The sequence below is a fragment of the Octopus bimaculoides genome, chromosome 13 (genome assembly GCF_046866305.1).
Source record: "Octopus bimaculoides isolate indiv1 chromosome 13, ASM4686630v1, whole genome shotgun sequence".
NCBI lineage: Eukaryota > Metazoa > Mollusca > Cephalopoda > Octopoda > Octopodidae > Octopus > Octopus bimaculoides.
Window position 1 is genome coordinate 34651397 of NC_142940.1, and position 26358 is coordinate 34677754.

The 26358-nt window shown below is 36.7% G+C and overlaps 1 protein-coding gene across 2 annotated transcripts in view; it reads right to left on the bottom strand.

The window, feature by feature from the left end:
- The window catches only part of LOC106868722 (uncharacterized), a 169647-nt gene that overhangs the window by 19156 nt on the left and 124133 nt on the right, over window positions 1-26358 (bottom strand). Inside the window, exon 1 of one of the 2 annotated variants that reach the window (XR_016244007.1) lies at window positions 17040-17435. The exons of the other annotated variant lie outside the window; for it this stretch is intronic. The gene's annotated coding sequence lies outside the window, so the exon portion shown is untranslated. Of the gene's footprint in view, window positions 1-17039; window positions 17436-26358 lie in introns of those variants that run through there. 2 annotated transcript variants of the gene reach the window in all.

The window sequence follows — 26358 nt, forward strand, 5'->3', positions numbered from 1 at the left end:
AAATGTAACAATGAAGCTGTGATGTTCAGTTAAAAGGCTTTTTATTTCTTCCTATTTATGATTTTGTCGGTAATTTTGATGTAAACAATATTAAAGACGGTTCTTGTCCTCAATAAAACAAGTTTGTTTGAAGGTTAGCAAAATATTAGAAGAATTAAATATCTGTTGAACACTTAGTCTATTTGCTAGAAGTAGCTAAATAATCGTTGCTGGAACGCCCCTTATCGTAGTTGTGCTTGATCGTAGCTAACTCAGGAATAAACAACATTAACAACAGAATGAAAATAACAGTGACAGCAGCAGCAGCAACATTAACAATAATGAAACAATACTGATATCAATCCAGGAGAATGGCTATTGAAAACATCCAGATTAAATTCAAATATAACAGTTTAATATTTTCTTGATGTTATCGCTAATACAGGAAACTATGGTTTTTGTCTTTTCAAGAAAGTTAGACTACAAATCACGTCAAAGAACCCTAGTAGTTATATTCTTCAGAATGTGGACAAACCTTTCACACTAGGCAAAACATCTACTCCTGTCTCCAAGCTAACATGTATCTGGTTCCAATACATAATCTCATGCATATTAATCATATCAAAAGAATCAGCCTTAGCTATTTTTTGCAATCGACCCTAGGCTAAGATAAAAGATATTTGCCCAAGATCCCATGTTGTGGAATCGAACCCGTTAAGCGATCTTCTTAACCCTTCGATCATGTTGCTTTCATGTTGAAATAAAAAGTTGTATATTGTAGAAAAGCAAATGGCACGCACTTCTTTTCTTTTTTCTTTTTCAATGACTGGAATCGTTGGCACTCCGTCGCTTACGACGTCGAAAGTTCCAGTTGATCCGATCAACGGAACAGCCTGCTCGTGAAATTAACGTGCAAGTGGCTGAGCACTCTACAGACACGTGTACCCTTAACGTAGTTCTCGGGGATATTCAGCGTGACACAGTGTGACAAAGCTGACCTTTTGAATTACAGGCACAACAGAAACAGGAAATAAGAGTGAGGGAAAGTTGTGGTGAAAGAGTACAGCAGGGTTCGCCACCATCCCCTGCCGGAGCCTCGTGGAGCTTTAGGTGTTTTCGCTCAATAAACACGCACAACGCCCGGACTGGGAATCGAAACCGCGATCCTATGACTGCGAGTCCGCTGCCCTAACCACTGGGCCATTGCACCTCCACAATGACTGGAGTAGTATATTCTTAATTGTGATGACGACGACAATGGCGGTGATAATGATGACGACGAGGATTTCAACATCAAATTAGCTCAAATTGAGAAAACTTATGATCAAAGCATTCCAGAAATCAGCATGCCATCTTTTTTTTATTTATATATAATTGTCCAATGAGTTCTTTATATTAGCATAAGAGTGAAAAAGAGTGATTTGAGGTAGATTTGGCTGTTAATTCTAGCTGGTCGAGTTACTACGTAGATACTCCCTCGTTGATACTCGAAAAGTAGAGGAGGTGGGTATCGAGAAAATGCAACAACTATATATTATGGAATGAATTTACTGCTGTTGTTATTTTACCCCAGGTCAGCCATGATCGATCATCAGAGTTCCGTCCGAACACGTCCTAGCTATGACTACCTTGTTTTTTATTCGTACGGTCATTTACCAATTATTCCCGAAGGCGTTGGAGTGTGATTTGGGAGAAATTTGACTTCTATTTCTAACAAGTCGATCGAGCACTCAGAACTATCTCAGGTGAATTTCCTGTGATATGTGACAGATGACTGCGGTAGTTAGCATTCAGTTAAGACAAGATATATATTATTGCTTATACTTTACAGTTGATTTCAGCTGTTGTATGAACATGTTAAAATATTACAGGAATATATATGCTCAGTTTTCAGAGAGTGTGTGACTGTTATTACAAAATAAATAGTAAATATAGCTGGAAGAATTATAAATGAATCTATCCATTCACTCGATGAAAGATTCTGTCGAATGCAGAAAAGATTCTTCTCTGATTCCTAAATTGGATCATAATATTGATTTCAGATTTTGGAACAAGACCAGGAATTTCGGGGCGGGAGGTAAGTTGATTACAAGACCTTAGTATACAGATGGTACTTATTTAATCGACCTCGAAAGGATATAAAGCAAAGTCGACCTCGGTCGAAATGCTGCCCGGCGTGCTAACGATTCTGCTAGCTCACCGGCTGACTCGTGTTACTTATTATTTTGTGTAAAAAAAATTAAGAAAAATAACTGAAGCAGTTTTGTTTTATTTTATTTATCCAATTTCAGAATGCCAACAATACATTTTTAGTAATTTACAGACACTGACTAAAAAAAAAAAAAGAAAAGAAGGAAAGCATACCATAAATGGTTCCATTTTTCTAACAATACATTTGTCTCTTAACTTTCTAATACGAACATTTCTAAGTATTTCATCTTCAAATTTTCTTTCTATAGGCATCAGATAGTATTCAGACATTTTACCTAATTTAATACTACGTACAGTTTTCATTTTCATGATATTGAAATGTATTTTGTCATCTTTATTTTACTGTAGCTGGAAAATAGCTTTCAAAATTGCAATTCCACTTGAGACACTAAATGACTAGAAATACAAAGAAAACAAAAGAATAGCCAGTATGTCTTCACCCTTTCAACAATATTTCACATCCTAAGTCAGCGTGTTGGCAGAAACGTTAGCAAGCCGGGCGCAATGCTTTGTGGTATTTCGTCTGTATTTACGTTCTGAGTTCAAATTTCGCCGAGGTCGACTTTGCCTTTCATCCTTTCGGGGTCAATAAATTAAGTACCAGTTGCGTACTGGGGTCGATATAATCGACTTCTCCCCACTCCCCCACCAAATTTCGGGCATTGGCCTGGAGTAGAAAAGAATATTTCGCATCTTGTCTTTCTAATACGAACATTTCTATGGTTTTTCATTTTTATTTTCTTGTATAAAAATCTAAAACATTCAGAGAATCTCTCCAGTTTAATACAGGCGGCATACTATTTACATTTTAACCTGAACACCAATGTGGTATACAAATTTCAATTTGACTTGAGGATTGTCATTATTATTATTATTAATTATTAATATTATTGTTGTTGTTGTTCAAGCATACCGGGCGAAATGCTTAGCAGTATTTCGTCTCTGTGAATTATTGTGAATACTGCTGTGTTACTCTGAAAACTGTGAATTACTGTAAGTTGTATCTGTGAATAATTGTGATTTTTGTGGAATTTATTGCTGTTACGTTTCACGCGAGCTGCTGCATTTTTCTCCCCCAGCTGTGGTGAGTGGTAGTTTCTCCAGTATGGAGAGCTACGCCAGGGCCACTGCGGCGAAGAAGCCAGTGCCGCTAGAAACCAAGTTGATCGAGCTAGATATGGAGGAGGTGAGCAGAAGCAGGAATTTGATAGAGGGAGACTCATACAAATTGTCCCCCCACCCAAAAGAGACCAAGGAAGACAAAATTCTGAGGACAGTCGTGTATCGTACACAGGCTGTCGAGATCAGTAAAATTGAAATGGCGACCGAAGAGGAAGTCGAGGAGTGCTTGGAGGAAACTGTGAATGAAGCCACGTACATCAGCAGAGGAAGAAAGTTCGGTACGGGAGAGATGAGGGTTGCCACCATAAAAGAGGCAACAAAACATGCGATTAACATTTTAAAGAGTCAAAAAATAGCACTACTACCAAATTATAGAGGGAAAAGTGTGAGAATACGTATTCCGAGAGTGCTACCAGAAATTAAACCGGAGTGGTTAGTTGCAACAGTTCTGGCTGCAACCAAGGAGGATCCGGAATTGGGACCAGTGGCGGAAACAAAAGTGCGCAACTGGTGGGGATTTGATCTCGAAATGTGACTTTTTGCCACTTTCGAAGACATAGAAAGAATTCCCTACCAGATAGAAGTGGAGGATGAGAGAACGTTAAATATTGTAGTCGAGGGAAGAAAACCAAATTGGTACATCTGCGGTGAGAGAGATCATATGAAGACCAAATGCCCCCTATATGAGTTCACACAGCCACAGCAAGAGAAAACATAAGCAGAGGAGGAAAACATTATAAACCACACTGAGGAAATGAAAGAGAGACGGAAGTGTGAAACAGAGGAAACAAAGAAGAACGAAAATGGGGCTACTAACCCTAAAAAGCGAAAGAAAAATAAGTTAAAGCAACGGTCAACAGAAAACAAAAAAGAGATAGGAAAGCCAGAAACTAATAATGTACAAGAAGAGGAGGAGAGAACGGATAAAGATGTTAAATACAAGGGGTTTTGATAAAATACGAGAAGAACGAGCAGATGGACAGAAAAATCGCGAAGCTGGAGGAAATAATAAGAGTGATTATGCCGGAAACCTGTGCTGAGAAATGCATTTTGATACATGAGGAAAACTAATGGGAGTACATAAAAGAACTTGGTGAAAATATAACAACGAAACGGGTTTCGTTGGTGGAGACACCACCCGCTAGAACTGATTATTTGCAGTTGATAAGGACGGAAGTAACAGTGGTTAATGGGATAAAAGTAACGCGAGTGTTTCAATTTTTATAGTTGCAAAACCGTTAAAATGTGTACATGATGTTTAACGTAAAAGTGAAAAACTGGATAAATGTAACCACCCGACTTCGGGGGTCGAGTTGACATTGCGCCTCATTTTTTCATTCCTGCATATTATCATTTTATTTTAATTTTTCTTCTACTATTATCATTCGCTTTCGTAATTTTTAGTTCCCCGATTTTATGTTTGTTGTGTTTTGTACTGTCTTTATGTTTTGTGATATCTTAAAAATTCTTTGTATAGCCTTTTTTGGGTAAAAAGAAATCGGTATTTCGTCTGCCGTTACGTTCTAAGTTCAAATTCCGCCGAGGTCGACTTTGTCTTTCATCCTTTCGGGGTCGATTAGATAAGTACCAGTTGCGTACTGGGTTCGATCTGATCGACTGGCCCCCTCCCCCGAAATTTCAGGCCTTGTGCTTATAATAGAAAGGATTGTTGTTATTATTATTATTATTGTTCAGTAGTTTTATTTTTATAACGTGCTTTCACTTCACTACCGAGCGCAGCTCTGTGCGCCTTGGGTATGTGTTGTGGTTTGCTGTGGTGCTCTTATGTTTACTGTATTGAAAGTGTTTTGCGTAGAATGTGTGCAGTACCCAGTAGTGCAATTTTCTCTATGTTATATATATTTGTAACTCCTGGTGTTTTTGTTATGTATTTGTCTGAATATTTTTTTATTATACCTAAGGCACCTACTATGATAGGAATTGTTTCTGTTTTTAGATTCCACATTCGAGTTATCTCTATTTCCAGGTCTTTGTATTTTGAAAGTTTTTCCATTTCTTTTAGAGAAACGTTGTCATCTGCTGGTATTGATACATCAATTAGAAAGCATTTTTTTTCTTCATGATCTTTGACAACTATATCTGGTCTATTTGCCTTAATTTCTCTATCTGTGTGTATTGGCATATCCCAGAGTATGGTTGCTTTCTCGTTTTCTGTGACCTTTTCTGGCGTGTGTTTATACCATCTTTTTTCTGTTGTTATTCCATAGTGTTGGCATAGCTTCCAGTGTATATAGGTCCCAGCTCTATCGTGTCTGTGAATATATTCCTTCTTAGCCAGGACTGGGCAGCCAGAGATAATATGATTTATTGTTTCTTGTCCATCTCCACATATTCTACAGTTACTTGTTATATTTCTTTTCATTATGTGTTTTTAGTAATTTCTGGTGGGGAGGCTCTGGTCTTGTGCAGCAATTAAAAATCCTTCTGTCTCTGCTTTGAGTCCTGAGCTTCTCAGCCATTGCTGGGATTTTCCTCTGTCTATTTCCTTCGCATTTAGTTTAGCCCAATATTTACCATGTAGGGGCTTTTCTTGCCATCGTTTTATCATGGTCCGTTGCTGTTGTAGTTTTAGTTTGGATTTCATTTGTTTTATAGCTTTTGTTGTTTCTTCTTCTTCTTCTTCTTCTTCTTCTTCTTCTTCTTCTTCTTCTTCTTCTTCTTCTTCTTCTTCTTCTTCTTCTTCTTCTTCTTCTTCTTCTTCTTCTTCTTCTTCTTCTTCTTCTTCTTCTTCTTCTTCGTATTTGTTAGGTAGATTGATTTCTTGTTTGTATTTGTCAGCTTCCTTAAATACTGAAAACAGTTTTTTGTTTTGCTCGTGTTTTGTGGCTATTTGTATTAGTTTCCCTTGCTTCTGGAGTAGGTATTTTTGCAGTCCTATGGTGGTTATTTTATAATAGTTTTCTAGCTGTATAAGACCCCTGCCACCTTCTGTGCGTTGTATATATAGCCTTTCTATGTCAGATTTTGGGTGGTGCATCCTATATCCTGTCATTATTTTTCTTGTTTTCCTGTTTATTTTACATAGTTTGTCTAGTGTCCAGTTAAGGATGTTGTAGCTGTAGCTTATAACTGGGACAGCTAAAGTGTTGATACCCATTATCTTGTTTTTAGCATTGAGCTCTGTTTTTAGTATTGATCTAACTCGTCTATAGTACTCTTTCTTTATTTTTTCTTTCATTTGTGTATGTTGTATCCTATCTAGTTCATTGACTCCTAAATACTTATATGGTTGGCTTTCGTCTAGTTCTCTTATTTCATTGGCTTTATCTAGTGTTATATTGCTACTTTTAACTAATTTTCCTCTTTTCAGGGTTGCTTTGGCACATTTTTCTAATCCGAATTTCATATCTATTTCCTTGGTAAAGCCGTGTACTGTCTGTAGTAGTGTTTCTAGCTCTTTGTCGTTTTTTGCATATAATTTTAGGTCATCCATATATAGAAGGTGGCTGACTGTTTTTCCGTAGCATTTGTAACCGCATCCAGTTCTATTTAGCAATTCAGTTAAAGGTGTGAGTGCCAGATCATCATTATTATTTCGAGGTCGACGTTCCCTTTCACCATTTCGGTGTCAATAGAATAAGTACCTGCTGAGCACTGGGGTCGATGTAATCGACCAACCTCCTCTACCGTGTTCAGGCCTTGTGCTTATATTAGAAAGGATCATTATTATTGTTATTATTATTATTATTATTATTATTATTATTATTATTATTATTATTATTATTATTATTATTATTATTATTATTATTATTATTATTATTATTATCTATATATTAATACGCTTGTATCGTCGGTGTTTGTTACGTTCAGGGAGATAAGTCAGGATTAAATTCGAGTTATTTCTCTTGGCTTGTAGACTGGCATTGCTGCGACGCTCTTGAAAGGTGGTAAAACTCTTCACAGTATATTCAAACTTCCAGTTTCTTTGTGTGAAACAAGTGTATGCAATGTTCCACCAAATTCTGATCAAGGAAACATTCTTAGGCGAGTAAAAGTCTTCATTATCGACGAAGCTTCAATGAAACCAATTTATGTTTTGAAAGCTATAGATAATTGATTAAGAGATATTATGAATAGTAATAATATATTTGGTGGGGAAATTATCATACTACGAGGAGATTTTAGACAAGTTCTTCCAGTAGTTCCCAGAGTTCCTCCTGCTGCTGTACTTGATGCCTGACTCAAACGCTTTTCTATGTGGGATAATTTTCATCAAATGCAACTTACACAAAACATGAGAATAAACGCAAATAAACAAGATCTTTCGAGGTGGCTACTACAACTTGGAAGTAGATTTCTTCAAAGCTCTCTTGATAATCTCGCAGAAGATACTATTGATATTCCTGAAGCATGCATATGTAACAATTCTTTGGTATCTGATATATTTGACAATTGTACAGTAGAAGAAATGAAAAGTAGAGTGATCTTGTCCCCTAAAAATTCGGACTGCTTAGCAATAAATGAAGAAATTCGAAGTAGCTTGCCCCACTGAAACTAAGACATATCTAAGCACCAACTCAGTAACTTCTGATAATGAAGAAGAAGCCCAGAATTATCTCTTGGAGTTTATAAACTCTTTTACAGCTTCTAGAATGCCTCCCCATCACCTTAACTTAAAAGTTGGAGCAATTATTATGCTTCTTAGAAACCTCTCTATAACACAACGTTTATGCAACGGAATTCGCTTGGAATTATTTGAGCTCCACTAGCATAGTATCGAAGCATCAATTATAAGTGGATCTCATTCTCACACGAGAGTACTGATTCCAAGAATCAAACGATGCAAACATTCCATTCGACTTGCATCGGACCCAGTTTCCGATTCGTCTGTCCTATTCTATGACAATCAATAAAACACAAGGGTAAACATTCAATACAGTTGGCATACACTTGTCACAGCCATCGTTCACTCATGGCCAGCTTTACGTAGCTTTTTCAAGAGCAAGGGTGAGGAACAGTGCGAAGGTCAAAGCGATACCTCAAAACGAATTCACTCATGGTCGCAGAAGGGGAATCACCTACACTAGAAACATTGTATATTGAGAAGTGCTGTAACGGATGTATTTGGCATATACTATCACACAATAACGTAATATATACTTTGGTAAATATAGCGTAAAGGATAATAGGATTTTTCCTTAACCAAAATAGTGAAAATTAAACAATTTTGATTGAATGACAACTATTCATTGGACGATATTTAAATTATCCGTGAATATTTTCACCTGTCTAGCTAGTTATTATTATTATTATTATTATTATTATTCAGTAGTTTTATTTTTATAACGTGCTTTCACTTCACTACCGAGCGCAGCTCTGTGCGCCTTGGGTATGTGCTGTGGTTTGCTGTGGTGCTCTTATGTTTACTGTATTGAAAGTGTTTTGCGTAGAATGTGTGCAGTACCCAGTAGTGCAATTTTCTGTATGTTATATATATTTGTAAGTCCTGCTATTTTTGTTATGTATTTGTCTGAATATTTATTATTATTATTATTATTATTATTATTATTATTATTATTATTATTATTAACTATCATTATTATTATTACTAGCAGGAATACCACCCTCTGGGTGGTATTCTGGTAGCCTCTTGATAATATTTATACATTTGATTCCCTTTTCTAATAATTTGTATATTTTACGTCTAATTATTTCTTTGTATAATACTGCTCACTTCCTTAGTAAATATTGCTTTCATTATTTCTTAATCGCTCTTTTTTAAACAAACATCACGGTAGTCCAACAACAAAGCGAGAAGTAGTTTGTCAAGTTTTACCTTCCCTTCAAAGCAACATAGAGATTTCAATTCAGCAGCCAATCTGTAAGCTTTGCAGAGTGTATGTGTGTGTGTGTGTGTGTGTGTGTGTGTGTGTGAGAGAGAGAGAGAGAGAGAACATTGCAAACAATGAATGAAATAAACATGAAATGAAAAAATCGTGTAAATAAAAGGGCAGTACTACAGATTTATACGTCCCCGATTTTACTGCCTCATAACATCCAGAAAAATGGATACTTTTTAACAAAATTCTCTACAAATACCGCTTAGATGTTGTGACTTCAGAGTATATAGGGAAATAATTTTGCGAGAGGTGGAGAGAGGAGTTTCAGAAAATTCATACGATTTGACTTTTTTTATCTCATATCTTTCAGTGAGATGGGTATTTTTTAATGAAAATTTATACAAATCCCTTTTAAACGGCATAGATTATGATTATAAAGAAATTATTGGGGAAAATGTTTTTCGGTGATTTCTCCTATTTTTTGTAAACCACAGCCTTCGAAATGATGGGGCTGGGGAGGGGGCATCTTTGTATGAAAAAAGTTTTGAAAACTCTTTTTTTTTTTACACCCCGCTCCCTCATCACCCCACTCTAGACCTATTTTCGCCATATTTTTCGTGCACTTCAAATCCATGAGAAGAGCATTCTCGGTAAAAAAAAAAGACCTTTTTAAAAGTTGTTAATATTTTCAGTGGGAAAAATGATTTAATGGCGATTTGGCTGTTGTTTCTAGCACATCCAAAGAAAACCCTCCTTGTTTCTTTATCACTGTCACATGTATTGATGTTTTTCAATATTCTTCCCCATAAAAAAACATTTATATGCTATAAAAAAGATAATTCGAGAAATTATGAATTTTTTGCAACTCCACTACCTGCACCCGATTGTTTCTATTTAGAAATTAAAATATTGGAGAGCCTGAGAAGGTCATTGCTGGCATTTAACCATAGTGATTTAAAAATTTTTCGTAGATGTACTTGCATAGCACGTGACTTGATCTGAGATCGTATACTGAAACAAAACAATTGCAGCGTGGAAGATGTTTGTAAACCATTCGAAAACACACAAATGCCGTTAGTTTTACTTCAACATTAAAACTTCATTTGCGTTAAAATATTTTCGTCACTTTGAAATCGCGACCTGTTTACTGACAAAACTTCACCAAAGTGATGCAGCACGAAGTTTTGTTAATGAACAGCACACACACACACACACACACACACACACACACATACACACTCATTACCTTTCATGTGTGTATGTGTATCTGTGTGCGCGCGAGTGTGTAATTGTGTGTGTGCGTTTGTGTTTGTGTGTGTTTGTGTTTGTGTGTGTGTGTGTGTGTGTGTGTGTGTGTGTGTGACTGTTGAAGTTGTGTTTGGAAACTGTGAATAAGGTGCAAGTTTTGAGTACTTGTCGGTAACTTTTTGTTTTTTCTCTCCTCGTCTTCTAATAGTAATTACCCAACTTTCTAGGCTCTTCTCACAGCTATCTTGTGTTAAAAAATTATACGTATATTTTAAAGAATTTTTATTCAATAAATAGTGTTTTACATTACATATGCATTAGTAGCGAATTAAAACTTAAAGAGAAAGTGAGAGACTTTGGAAATGAAAATGGAATACTCTGCAGTGAATGCAATGAATATTTAAATTTGTGAGAAATTGGTGTTAAAAAATTCAATAAACTTGAGAAATCGAAATTATAGGAAATTTCTTAGAACATTTGGTGAGCTAAAGTTGTATTATGTGTTTAAAATTTTACTGTTGTTTAATTGTTGTAGTGTTCTCTGAACACTCTTGTCTGTGTTGCCTTGTGGCAGTTTATTTGTACTTTCCCTCCTCATAAGGGAGGGTAAGACAAGTGAATATGTTAGAAGATATCAGCAACTCAGATATCAGCTGCTCAGAACTGTCTTCTTCGGAACAGTCAGAGCAGTCAGATACTTCGGGCGAGAGAAGATAGAAGCTTTGCGGAAATAGCAAAGATTAAAGAACATCGAATGGGATGAATGGAAAAATTATTCAAAAATGATGATGCGAGAAGGAACCAATGAGGAATTAAGCCCTCTGAGGAATTGACTGCCAACAGGAGGGAATGTACTGTCACATACAAGGCACATTCAGTAGCGGCTGGCAAAACTGAAATAATGACAACGGCCCAAGTGGAGAAGGCACTAAGGCCAATGTGGCAAGGGATAAGGTATCTTGCCAGAGGAGCGAAGTACAGAACGATTGCAGTAAGGTATAAAGAGGCAGACTTGATGAATGCGGCAATTATTTTAAAGAGCGACGAAGTGGTGCTGTTGCCTACGTACCATGGAAGACGCTTGGTAAAAGTTAGTGTGGAAGGAATCTCACCAGAGGTTGACGCAGCCTGGTTAGCAACCGCTGTCTTATTCGGTAATGAGGAAGAGATAGCGGTTCTCCAGACCACTTGGACAGAAAATAGGAATTGGAAAGGCCAAACACTAAACATGGTTATAGAGGGCCGAAAGAGATTATTGGAGAATTACCAGAGACCATAGCAATGGAAGACATAATAATTGTGGTCAGAGTAGAGGGCAAGATCCTTCGACGCTACAAGTGTGGCCAGAAGGGCCACATTAGAGCAACTTGCCCTCTACAAGACAAAAAGAAGGAAGAACAAGCAGGAAAAACAGAAGTAACACCACCACCACCATCACCACCAGTAGAAACAGAAGAAAAAGAAGGTAAATCAGAAGGAGAATGGGAAGCAGCCGGTATGAAAAGAAAAAGGAAAAGGAAGAAACCAGGTAAAGCAAACACAGAACCCCACATCACCCAACACCAACCCACACCTTCTTTCTCCCACTCGCCCCTACAGACGCTGAACCTACCCGTCCCCACCGACACACAAACAAATAATTCCGACACAAACCTTTCAATTTCCCATCTCCCAAAAAGAAGAAAAAGAACTATGCTATAATGTATGACAATACAAACAAGACACTGTGTGAGGAGATCAGGAAGTGGAAAGACATAAGATCAGTGGACACGAATAAATTTCATAATGTACAAGGGTGGCATTGCTGCTTGTTATTAAATGAGGAGCAAAAAGAAAAAATTGAAAGTTTAAAAGTGGACTTGAAATGTGGCAAATCGATCTGGATATCGAAAAATTACCACGGCATTTGGATTACGTACATCTATTGAAGGAGTACAAGTTCGATATCTTGGCAATAACTAAATATAAGAGGTGAAAAGGTATAGATCAAGGGACTCAGAGGTGGGGCTGAGAGACCTTCATTCCATTTCTCATTTTCATTTCGTTTTTCATCCATTGTAACAAACGTTTTTGAAATTTTGTTTCTTTTTTCGTTTTTTTTCCTGTCTGTTATATGTCCCCACATGTCCTTCTAATGTCCCCTCTCCGTTTAGCCCCTTGTGAGCAATAAAGAAACAAATTTTTTAGAACATGACTTTATAAAAATTTCCAGATGGTCAACCCTTTAATAATTGCTTTCTTTTAGTACTTTTAGTAATTGTTATAATATACCTAATTCATAAGCAACTTTCTCCATTATAGTATAGATTATTATTATTATTATCGTTGCCTTTGCCCAGCTTCTAACGCTAGAGATGTACTACGGTGTCAGCTGTTCAATACCAGTGAACTGAGGTAACACCTCTTCCGGAGTATTCGGGCGGTTCCAAGAAGTGCTGTTTTCTGCATGTGCTCCACCCTTATTGCAGCCCCTATTTGTTCCATGTACTTCTCGAGATTTTTACTCACTGTCCCCAGGGCTCCCACAATTATTGGTACTACTGCTACCTTTTTCATGGACCACAACTGCTTTACCTCCCAAGCTAACCTGTCATACTTATTGACTTTTCTTTCTTCCTTATCGCATACTTTGTTGTCAGCTGGGAATGTTACATCTATGGTCCAGCATAGTTTGTTTTCTTTCTCAAGATTATGTCTAGCTTCCTATTTTCTATCTCATAGTCGCACTGAATCATAAAATCCCACATGATCTTTGCATTATCATTTTCGATGATGTCTTCGGGTTTGTGGTCGTACCATTTTTTTTTCTCTGTCAAGACCATACTTGTTGCAAAGCAGTCAGTGGTCAAGCCTTGCTATATTGTCGTGGCGTCTCTTATATTCCTTCTGGGCTAGTGGCGTACATTGGTTGGTACGGTTTCACCATTTTATCCACAGATTCTGCACTTATCACTTTCTGGTATGTTGTCTACTCTATATTTTATGTAGTTTGTTCTTAGCGCTTGCTCTTGGGAAGCACAGATTAGAGCATCCGTTTCCGGTTTTGAATCACTTTTAGTTATCCACAGCCATCTTTTTTCTCTGTTTGTCTTCTCTTCAACATCCCTATGAAATTGTTCATGCTTTATTTCCTTTACCCATCTATTTTCAATTTCATTCGTTTTCAATTGCTTGCACAGTGCTTTATCTTTGCAATCTTTCATCCTACACAAGTCTAACCTTCTTACTTCTAATAATAGCGGTTCTGAAGCATTTTTTTACATACCATGCTATGTTGTTTTCCTCTGCTCTAATGCTGTGTTCACATCTAATAAGCCCTCGTCCCCTTTTTCTCTTGGTACATATAGTCTGTTTGTGTCATTTTTGGGTGGAGTGTCCCATATCTAGTTAGCAGCTTCCTTGTCTTTCTGTCTAAGCTGTTTAGCTCGTCTACTGTCCATGTGATTACCCCTGCTCCATATCTAAGGAGTGAGACCTCCCAGGTGTTGATAGCTTCAGTCTTATTCCGTCCGTTTAATTTCGACTTAAAAATCAGTCTCAGTCTGCGTAAGTACTCCACCTTAAATTTTTCTGTCATTTCTTTATCCATTTCCAAAATCCCCAAGTACTTGTAGCCTGTCTCATCTATCTGCTTCATAACCTCCCCCGACTGTATCGATAGCCAGTCCATACATTTGATTTTGCCTCTCTTCAAGTCTAACACACCACACTTTCTCAGTCCTAACTCCATTCTGATATCAGCACTGAAAGTATACACAGTATCAACGAGGGAACTGACTTGAGCTTCATCTTTACCATAAAGTTTGAATAACAAATGGCTGGCTTTTTGTTGGCGGCTTTTGAATACATACACAGCTTTTGCTTTCCTAGAATCAGTGTTAGTGGTATCAAGTACAGCACAAAGATCATTGGGGACAGGCAGTCCCCTTGGAAGAGGACCATCCTGATTTCTACTGTCCCTAAACTTCTTCCGTAGGCTGTCAGGTCCGTCCTCCAATTCGCCATACTTTTTCCAGGCAATCGCTCAACATCCGATGCAATACCAAATATGTTCATACATTCCATTATCCAAGAGTGTAGAATCATATCGTACGCCTTACGATAGTCGATCCATGACATGGCTAAGTTAGTTTTCCTCCTCTTGCAGTCTTTAAGTACAGTTTCGTTTATGAGTTGATCCTTGGTACCTCTGCACTTACACTTGCAGCCCTTCTGTTCATGTGGCAGGACTCCATTTTTTCCAGATGTTCGTACATTGACTCTGCGAGTATTCGAGTCCTATAATTTCCACATAAGTAGAAAACAGGGTATCAACCTGTAATTGTCTACCGTATTGCCTTTTTCGATGTTTTTGAAGCACAGCACTGTCCTACCCACTGTCAACCGCTCTGGTGTTACTTGGTCGGCATTTAACAAGGTGTTTAGTTGCGCAGGTATTCGTGCATGATATTCACCAAATCTTTTGATTCCGTAGCCTTGAACTCCATCTGGTCCCGGGGCCTTCCAGTTGCTCGTTATTTTGCTGATTTCCTTCACTTCCCTAACCGAAATGACTAGTTCTGTCTGTTTTGGACAGAGTACTGTTTGTTTCAGTTCTTGCAACCATTCAGTATCCTTCTTGTGCTCCTTGTCTTTGCTTCATATGTCACTCTTGAACCTTTCAATGTTATCTGGAATCAACTTTTCATCTGTACACTCTTCATTTATTTCTTTATAGAATCTCTTTTGATCTACACTGAATAACCTATTCTGGTGGTAACACTTCATTCTTTGGTCATATCTTACCATCTTTGCTTTCTTTGCAACGAGGCGCTGTTTCAGTTCTTCCATTACCACTTTCAGGCCCTTTGTTTCAATATTATACTTCCTTTTCAGCGCTCTGTACTTTCGTTTGCTTTTAAGCTCCCCTTTCTCTTTTCGGTCTAACAGAAATTTCATTTGACAGCATATCTAACCCTCCCTGCATTCTTTTTTTCCACCATGGGTCTTTTCTTTTGTCACTCCCATTATATTTCTTTTTCTTGACATCAACACCCACATTTTCTGCTACAGCAATAGTTGCTGGCTTGATTAAATTATTTGTTTCTGTGATGCTGTTTGTTCTAATGTATTTCAGAATATCATTGACATTTTTCGTTTCTTGGTTCAGCTTCCACCGGTCAACCTTTTTATTTTTGCATATATTGTCACTACCGTTCTCTTGTAGCCTTGCCTCTATTCTGTCGTAGATTGCCTTTTGTTCATCTGTCATGCCGACATTAGTTTTATTGTCTTCTTTTAGATCATCCGTATGTTGCAAGACGCAACGAAAATTTTAGAAAAATAAAAAAAAAACAAATGGAAATTTTACCGGTGAGTGTGTTAAATTATAAGGCACCAAAAGAGAATGACTTTCCCCAAACACAACACATTTGGGTAGCCAGGGATATGTTTCATACAAAATGTATTATATTAAAGTTTTAAAGTTTTCTTGAGATGTTCGTTTGTCTATCCAGTTGGAGAATACAGTAGTGTTTTTGCTATGAAAGTGATGTTTACATTTGCGAATACTCAGGGAGAAAGGAAAGGATAGGTATTCACAGAAGTTGTAGATATTAATTTTTTTTAACTTATCGCTTGTGTGTTTGAAAGCTGTAGGTATGTAAGTTTCCTAACTTATTTTGAGGGAGATTTAAAATATTCACAGGAAATTGTAGATATTCCTGTCTGGGAATAGTAGGAGGAAGAGATGTTCACCTTGTTCAATTTTTGAATTTCTAAAGTTCTTTTTCTTTTGGAATTTTTCCTTTTAAAACGTTTTGCTGTGCTTTACAGTTTTAGTAGTTGTGCAGTATGTATATATTGGCAGGTTCCTACCACATTAATCTTTTTTTTTTTCATTTAAATGTGTTGTTACAATAGAAGGCATGTTTACATATTCGGGTAGTCAGGGAAAAAAGAAAGATAAGATGTTTACACAAAATTGAAGATATTAAAGTTTCTAGATATTTTTGAGATGTTCGTTTGTATGTCCGTTCAGAGAAGACTGTAGTGTTTTTGCAATAAAAAGGATGGTTACATTTTCGAATAGTCAGGGAAAAAGGAAAGGAAGAAAATGAAGATAAAATTTTTAGAGAATTATAGATATTAATATTTTAAAATTTACTGGAGATGATCTTTTGTCTGACCGAACAGAGAAAACTGTAGTGTTCTTGGAATAAAGAGGATGGTTACATTTTCGAATAGTCAGGGAAAAAGGAAAGGAAGAAAATGAAGATAAAATTTTTAGAGAATTATAGATATTAATATTTTAAAATTTACTGGAGATGATCTTTTGTCTGACCGAACAGAGAAAACTGTAGTGTTCTTGGAATAAAGAGGATGGTTACATTTTCGAATAGTCAGGGAAAAAGGAAAGGAAGAAAATGAAGATAAAATTTTTAGAGAATTATAGATATTAATATTTTAAAATTTACTGGAGATGATCTTTTGTCTGACCGAACAGAGAAAACTGTAGTGTTCTTGGAATAAAGAGGATGGTTACATTTTCGAATAGTCAGGGAAAAAGGAAAGGAAGAAAATGAAGATAAAATTTTTAGAGAATTATAGATATTAATATTTTAAAATTTACTGGAGATGATCTTTTGTCTGACCGAACAGAGAAAACTGTAGTGTTCTTGGAATAAAGAGGATACTTACATTTCCTAATACTCAAGAAAGGATAGGTCTCCACAGAAGTTGTAGATATTAAAGGTTTTAAAGTTAATCGTCTATGTCTTCGAAAACTGTAGGTATGTAAGTTTCTTAACTTATTTTGAGGGAAATTAAAAATATTCACAGGAAATTGTAGATATTCCAGTCTTTGATACTTATTTTTCAGTTGTCCTGCTGGGTTATATTAGTGTTTTTGTGACTTCAGCTGCTGACAGGTCATTATTATTATTATTATTATTATTATTATTATTATTATTATTATTATTATTATTATTATTATATTTTTAAAAAGGATTGAGCTAACTCTTCACGAAGGTAAACAGCCAAGACGAAGAGCGCGATTCGATTGTAAGATATTTTATTAGTTGAACGATATTTCAACAGTACGTCTGTCTTTGTCAAGTTCAAAATAAGAAGTAATAAAAATTCAAAATTACAGAAGTTTAAACGTAAAGTATGAACGAGAGCAGCCAGCGTCCAAACGTTGATGGAATGACATCATCAGTTTTTAAGTTACAATTTTATAACAGGTGAAAAGAAAAAGACAGACAAAACAGAAAAAAGAAGACGACAGAAAAAAAGGAAAGAAAAAGCGAGAAAGAAGAATATTCAATGAAACAGTTTTGTATAAATTTGATGATATTCCCCTGTCATCTTATTCATTCCTCCAGGGCATGATGTTAATAACCCGCAAACATATTTCTCCTTATAGATTCTGAGAAATGAAAGTGAGGCACATTCAGAATATTTTCTGAAAATATGCACTCTCAAGTTTTCTTCAAAATTGCAGCCGCTTGAAACGAAATGTTCAGCAAGTTCTGTCGAACTACTGTTATTATGCCTGACGTCGAATCTGTGCCCATTAAACCTTATTTTGAACTTGACAAAGACAGACGTACTGTTGAAATATCGTTCAACTAATAAAACATCTTACAATCGAATCGCGCTCTTCGACTTGACTATCATTATTATTGTTATTATTATTATTATTATTATTATTATTATTATTATTATTATTATTAAAACACACAAAAAGTTCGAAAAGTTTCCTCCAATACGCCCAATTTGCAGCGGATATGAATACTGTACGGCCAAAATTTCGGAATGGCTGGATGGCTTTCTACTCCCCGTCGCAAAAACATCAAGTTCCTATATTCGGGACACTTTTGATTTTGTATCTAAAATCAATAACTTTTTTAAACGCCGAGGCCGTGTTGAGAACTGCTTTTTGGTAACCATGGATGTTTCCTCCTTATATCCTAATATTGACCACAATGAAGGGGTAGAAGCATGCATGGATGCCTTTGAAAAGCGGTCAAATAAAAGTGTTCCAACAAATTTGCTCTGTATATTATTGAGGTTTGTGTTAGAAAGTAACACAATGCAATTTCGACAAAGATTCTATGACCAGACGAAGGGTTGCGCTATGTTTAGCCCCATGGCAGTTAATTTCGCTAATGTCTTTATGACAAATTTTGAGACAAAGTTACTGAAGACATTCAAATCCCTTCATAGTCATGAACCAATACTCTGGTTACGGTTCATTGACGACGTATTTTTTGTCTGGGAAGGATCACAGGATAGTTTAATGGACTTCTTGCATTTCTGTGATTGTTTTGCTAGAAACTATGGCTTTAAGTCCAATATAAAATTTAAGTCAAGTTTTCTGGAGGCAGAATAGTGACAGAGTTATTTTGCAAGCCAACGTCATCCCACATATATCTCCACCGCCGCTCCGATCATCCACATCATCTTATTCGGTCAAATCCGAAATCCCAATTTTTGAGGATAAAACGGATTTGCACTGACATAGGGGATTACTGGAAACATGCAAATGCTTTTGTATGTCATTATGTCAAAAGAGGTTACAGAGAATCACGTTTAAAGGAAATAGCAAGTGAAATAGCTAAGATTAACAAAGATAGTCAAACCTACACGCCTAATCTTAGCAAACAAAATACAACAGATTACAGAATTCCTTTAGTGATTAACTGGCACCGACGTTTCGCTGGCATTTCAAAAGTTACCAACATGTGGCGAAAAAATATCCCAGTTTCAAACAAACATTTCCTCAGCCGCCCATTGTAGCCTTTCGACGGAATAAGAACATAAAAGAATTATTGACCTCTATATCTGACTCCAAGAAAACGAACATTGGAGTATCTACACGCTGTACCTTAAAGAACAGCCGCAAGAGAGGTAAGCCCTGTTCATTGTGCAACAACATGAGTGAAGTGAATACCATCAAAAAACATCATAGAAATGTTATGATTTATACAGAAGGGGGAACCTGCAAAGATTCCCATTTAGTGTACGGTGCAGAATGCACGAAACATAACTTGATTTATGTTGGTTGTACAACAGAACAATTAAACAAAAGGTTTAATGGGCACAGATTCGACGCCAGGCACAAGAACAGTAGTTCAATAGAACTTGCTGAACATTTCGTTTGAAGCGGCTGCAATTTTGAAGAAGATTTGAAAGTGCACATTCTCAAAAAATATCCTGAATGTACCCCACTTTCACTTCTCAGAATGTATGAGGAGAAATATGTTTGCGGGTTATTGACATCACGCCCTTGAGGAATGAATAAGATGACAGGAGAATATCATCAAATTTATACAAAACTGTTTGATTGAATATTCTTCTTTCTCTCTTTTTCTTTTCTTTTTCTGTCGTCTTCCTTTTTCTTTCTTTCTGCTTATTAAAAACTGACAAAAACTGATGATGTCATTCCATCAACGTATGGACGCTGGTTACTCACGTTCATAGTTTACGTTTGGTTTCTGAAATTTTGAATTTTCAATCACCTTTTGGTTTGAACTTGAGAAAGACAGACGTTCTGTCGAAATGTTGTTCAAAAAATAAAACATCTAAAATCGCACTCTTGGTCTTGACGACTATTATTATTATTATTATTATTATTATTATTATTATTATTATTATTATTATTATTATTATTATTATTATTAAGGCGATGAGCTGGCAGGAGTGCTAGCACACCGGGCTGAATGTTTAGCGACATTTCATCTGTTGCATATTCTGTGTTCAAATTTCGCCGAGGTCGACTTTAGCTTTCATCATTCCATGATCGATAAAATAAGTACCAGCTGAACACTGGTGTCAATGGAATCGATTTCCTCCCTCTCTCATATTTGCTGCCTTTGAACCAAAATTTGAAACCATTGTTGTAGTTGCTGTTGCTTTTGTTGTTGTTGTTGTTGTTGTTGTTGTTGTTGTTGTTGTTGTTGTTGTTGTTGTTGTTGTTCTTCTTCTTCTTCTTCTTCTTCTTCTTCTTCTTCTTCTTCTTCTTCTTCTTCTTCTTCTTCTTCTTCTTCTTCTTCTTGTGTTGTGTTTTCAAGGAGAAGACATCTTTTCGAAGCTCGTGAGTTATTGCTGAATTTTATTGTTTGAAAGAAAGTTATTTGTATTTTTAAAGTACAATTTTGTTATTAAAGAAACTAGCATCCTCTGAGGCTATTTGTCTTTGTGAAATATTCATCCCTTTCGACGCGAGATTTGGAGTTTTCAATTGCACATGTACATATAAAAAAAAAAATATGGCTTCCTAAATCGGAGGAGATGGTTCTTGGAAGAGTCATTATAAGAATAGTTCCTCACCACTACCTATTACGCCAAGATTACACACACACACACACACACACACACACACACACACACACAAACACACGCACACACATATATCGCAACAGCAATGACAACAACAACAAAAATATAAATAAAAGAGAACGTAAAAGCAACGTTATCAGCACACTTCATAATACGAAACAAAAACTGATGAAAGCAACAATAGCAGTGACAAGCCAGACATTGAGAATAACGAAAGAAATATTAACTTCCACCTCCAGCACAAGCATGATTACAATGGAAACAGTAAATACTAGAGTTCGCAAACAAAGGGGAAACATTTCACATGTGTGTGGAGAAAACTATAGTCAGTTATAATCAGTGAACAAGGTAGAAATGCAAGATGGCGTTTCAAGAAGAATAGCAGAATATGCCTAAAATTCCGGAAGATATACAAGAAGGAATAAAGGACAAATTATGTATAAACGTGTTGCACTTAAAACGAAGCAACGTGTGCGAGCAACGCAGGTCCAAATTGAAAAGTACGTAAAACCACTCAGAGGAATAAAGTTTTATGTTGGTAGAGGAAGACGCATCGGCAGAGTTGGGTGGGGTTCGGAAATGAAGAATCCGCGAAGGAAAATTTGACCACAACACTAAAAAGTGGCAAACTGCTGCCGATTTCAACATACCTCTATCAATGCGTAGTGTAAGTAAAGGTGGTTGAGTTACCATCGCGAGCAGATATCTGCTTGCTTGTGATGATCGTAATATACAGCGTAGAAAATAAAACATTCAAAGCCACTACAGAAAAATGCAAAGCCTGTACTTCACAATTCAAAGTGACCTCATTCATACCAGTCAACCAAATTACTAATACAGAAATACCCGACTGCGCAAACATTCTCATCTACTACAGATATATCTGCCTAGGAAAACCTGCCTTACGAGGAAAGCAGTTTGAAAAGTCTCTGGTAAAGATACCTGTGAAGGGCAAAAGAAACAATTAGAAAATGAAAGCGTTACACCAGAGTAAATGCGAAAAGATTAGAGGAGCAAACACAGAAAGCAACAACCAATCACACATTCGCATCCCCAACTACAAACTTCCGCACTAGAATATTACATTATTACAAACACCGCAACAAACGAAAATACATAACATTGATGACCAACATGATCAACACTCGAAAAGCATCATCAGCGATACAGTCAGAGGCGCATGCAACAACGACTTAATGAAACATATTCATCAATATACAGGCATTAATCAAAATAAATAAATCACACACATAACATCTCTACTAATATTCAAATGATAAAACAACCTAAGAAGCCCGTTTATAGACTTCTTGTGGGGGAATATGAGATTCCCGAGAGACTATAAAGAAAAGAAATGTATAAAGAAATATATGCTGGTGGACGCACGAATAGCCAGAGGGACGGAATACCTGTCCTTCCACAGAAATATGGTAAGTGTTTTTCTCACTTTCATCCTTTCTTGTCAACTATAAACTCAAAATAAGCAGTGTGAATGCACGTGGCCAGAGGTATCCTTGGAAGCAAGACCACTTGCTCAAGGATCCCAGGCCACTAAAAATAGATGTGGCAGCTATGAGCCAGACTAGAATTTCCAAGGCATGAGTAAACGTGCCCATCTTCCGCGGCTATGAATTGTTTATATCCCACGTTTTCCAGGAACTTGCGGCAGAGTAGTTATACTGATTCGGGAAGGGCTGGATCTCGCGACACGGAACATTTTTCTTGAGCCTAGAAGATAAATTGGTGATGTTAGACGTGACCAATAGCAAAGGCCAAGCTTTCAGACTAGTAGCCGTTTCTGCCTTGACAGGGGCGAAGAAGCCAGATCACTTCAGGCTTCAGGAAGTCTTTCTTGGAACGTCCCACTCCTAGTATTGATGGATGATTGGAACGATATCTTGGACTCACGCAGGGACTGTGGATAACTAGTAGCCCCTAGCGCATGTGGGTGCAGAAGCTTCACAAATCTGTTAAGATGCTTCCAACTGTTTGACAAGTACTCACTGGATTCTAGGATGCGTCACTGAGGATATGGACAAACTGCATAGGGCCCGGTTACTGGAAGGTGGCGCGCCAAACTTACAGAGATAGGAAAAGAACGATTAATTAAGGTCGTAACGAAAGAGAAAAGTTTATTAGAAGGAGGCTTAGAAAGTATGCAGGGGCGCTTTGGGAAGGTTTCGCAACCGACATACTCGTGGTGAGATTGGCCTAGACCAATTCATCACAACGAAGCACGGAGGCTGCATTGTCAGAGCTAAGGCAGTGCTCTAAGACGAGAGGGAACGAAAGCACTCTATGATCCAGAGTTGGGTGTGAACAACGTAACAGCAGATCCACATTTCGAACTTTGGGGATCATAACAAGCACATAATACTCGGCCACAATCAGATGCGTGTGGAAATTCAGCAGCACTTCACTCGACTGTTCAGAATGAATAGTAGGCCCATTTATAGACTTCTTGGATTTAACGGCCTATCTCGACGACCTGCTGCAATTCTCGCTAAAGTGTTGCGATAAGCCGATCACAGCCGTGGTAATTCGGGAAGCGATGATTGGTTGCGTGGGAGGTAAATCGTCTGGCTTGGATGGTCTGTTCCATGAGCTTTACTGTTACATTCAGATTTCTTTGGAAACCCCTTGGCAGATATCAAGCGCAACTGGCAGCAAAACGAAAAAATTCCCATGTCTTTGAGTCGATGAGAAGTAGAACTGCTTAGAAAGGACACAAACAATGAGAATTGAAAAGTAAGGGAAGGATTTCACCTCCACATTCTCCTCATGATCCCCCTGTACGGCTAAAACTCCTGTAGCGTGAACATTTTCTATTGTTGCTATTGAAAACATTTAAATTGACTTATATAGGTTCGTCACGTCAATCTGTAGCGATCGGTTAACATATCTATCATGTGAGTTGTTGGACATTTGTTGAGTCTTGTATTGTGATTGGTTGAGTGTTGCGCAGGATTTGGATTTACGTTGCGCGTAATATTTGGATTTGGAGTTATGCTACTCGTAAAACTTTTCAAACAACTAATCCTTTGAGTGTTCTGGAGCTTCCTTTTTTCTGTAAATTGGTGAGAAAAAGTCAGAGGCGTGGGAGATTTTCATCAAGGTGAATTATGCAGATCCTGCTGTTTTTAGAGGAAAGTTAATATACAAAGGAGCCCATGTAACCAAAGACGACCTAAGCTGACTTATCAAAACAGTGGATGAACAATAACCAACAACATTTGTAATGTTTCTTGCTTTGGTACACTGTACCACTTTACACTAGAATAAAATCCCACTTTTATTTTAAAGTTGGTTTCTTTTGTTACTTCTACGACTGAACACGGAAAATATACAATGACATATATGATATATACATGATAATAAAACCAAAAGAAACTTTACAGCAACATAAAAACTCCTTCCAAATCTCTATGGGTCAGCTGGTTATCATTTTAAAAGTCTGAAAAGTGCTCGCAATTGTCTCCATTCTTCGAGCTTAGGTACTGTCGTGTATTGTCATCCTTTATATGTGTAGAACTGAGGCGCACACATCTTTCTTGCATTTTTCTGCATGCGTATTTTTCTATCCTTGCGCACGTTTTTCTTTTGGAGCTAGTTTTGTTTCCTTCCATTTGTGAGACATTATGCCGATGAGATATTACGATATTTAACAATATCAAGTCTATACAGAGGGAGGGGGATCTTTTCAAATCTTGTAACGAATGCATGGTCTTAAAATGAATGAAAAAATGTTGCTGTTACTGTTTTCCACACTGTTATTACTGCTGTATTTGATTTTACTTTTGATTGCTTCGTGCTTGGTGCTGTTGTTTTTGTTCCATTCTTGTCGTTGTTGTTCTCGTTGTTACTGTTATTGTTGATTTTTTTTTTTTTTTGTGAATAACAGGATGAAAAATATTTGCACTATTGGCGTCAATAGGTCACGAATATTAATTAGTATATATTAATTAGCACTACTCACGAGCATACACGAGATATATTACATAACTTTTTATACATATCATGTATGTGTGCGTGAGTATGTGTGTGTTTGTTTGTTTGTTTGTTTGTGTGTGTGTGTGTGTGTGTGTGCGTGCTTGCGTGCTTGCGTGTGTGCATGTGTGTGTGTGTGTGTCTATAGCTGAGATAATGAAGCCAAGTCAAATAGTGATACATCGAAATCATTTAATTTGTACGTTCCAGGGTTGTGTAATGTAACAGGTAATCTGGTAGTACGTAATCCATTACGTAAACTTCGAGTAAGGTTTACGTAATAATACGACACGGTTCCAATACAGATTACTCGGTGTTGAATCCACTTATGCAGATAATCTAATAGCGATTTGGAACAGTGTGTTATATTTGATTAGTTTCTAAAATTCTGGTACCGTACACCGCTTCTTTGCGTATTACGAAATAGCTACATACACACATACATGCATACATGCATGCATGCATACATACATACATACATACATACATACATACATATATGTGTGTGTGAGTGTGTGTGTGTGTGTGTGTGTATTCTTCGAAACGCTTAGTTTTAAAATGGTGGCAGCTGTTGAAGGAAATGTTCTCTATGTGACCTGTGTGTTTTCTGTACTTTGTTTATTATTTTGTCTACGTTTTGTTTGCAACGTCCTGTACCCAGATATGCATCTATATATACATGTAGATGTAGGTATGTACATACATGTACGTATATGTGCACATACTCATATATTATTTGTATTATATATATATATATATATACATATATATATATATACATATATATATATATATATATATATATATATATATATATATATATATATATATATATATATATATATATATATATATATATATATATATCATTCTTTTATTTGTTTCAGTCATTTGACTGCAGCCATGCTGGAGCACCGCCTTAAAGAGTTTTTAGTCTAAGAATTCGACCCCAGGATTTATTCTTTGTAAGCCTAGTACTTATTCTACTCTTTTGCTGAACCACTAAGTTACGGGGACATAAAGACATAAACGTCTCCATCAACTAAATCCACTCACAAGGCTTTGGTCGGTCCGAGGCTAAAAGAGAAGACACCTGCCTAAGGTGTCACGCAGTGGGACTGAACCCGGAACTATTTGGGAAGTTTCTAACCACATATCCACGCCTGCGCCTATGAATGCATATATATATATATATATATATATATATATATATATATATATATATATATATATATATATATATATATATATATATATATATATATACATATATATATATATATATATATATATATATATATATATATATATATATATATATATATATATCTTTAAGTTGTATTCTTTTAAGAACGTAGTAGAGTACAGTATAAAGCTCGTCTACTTTCAGATATCACACATGACTCGTGACTAATTTTCTCATCTCTCAAACTTTCGCCACCGGACACTTAGCTTGCCGGTCAACATTTATCTCCAACTTGCTATTTCTCTTTCTATATGCATTCAAGATTTCTTCCAGGCGTTACCCATCATTCTGGTGTTTGGCTGAAAGGCTGTATTTATTCCGTCTTCGTCAATCGTTTCAAATTACATTTGTTTACTTTCGTACGTCCACTCAGTAGTGTTTTGTTTGCTCCAGCCCTAACTCTCCGCAAAGTTCTCAGTCTTATCGTTAAAGTCATGAAAC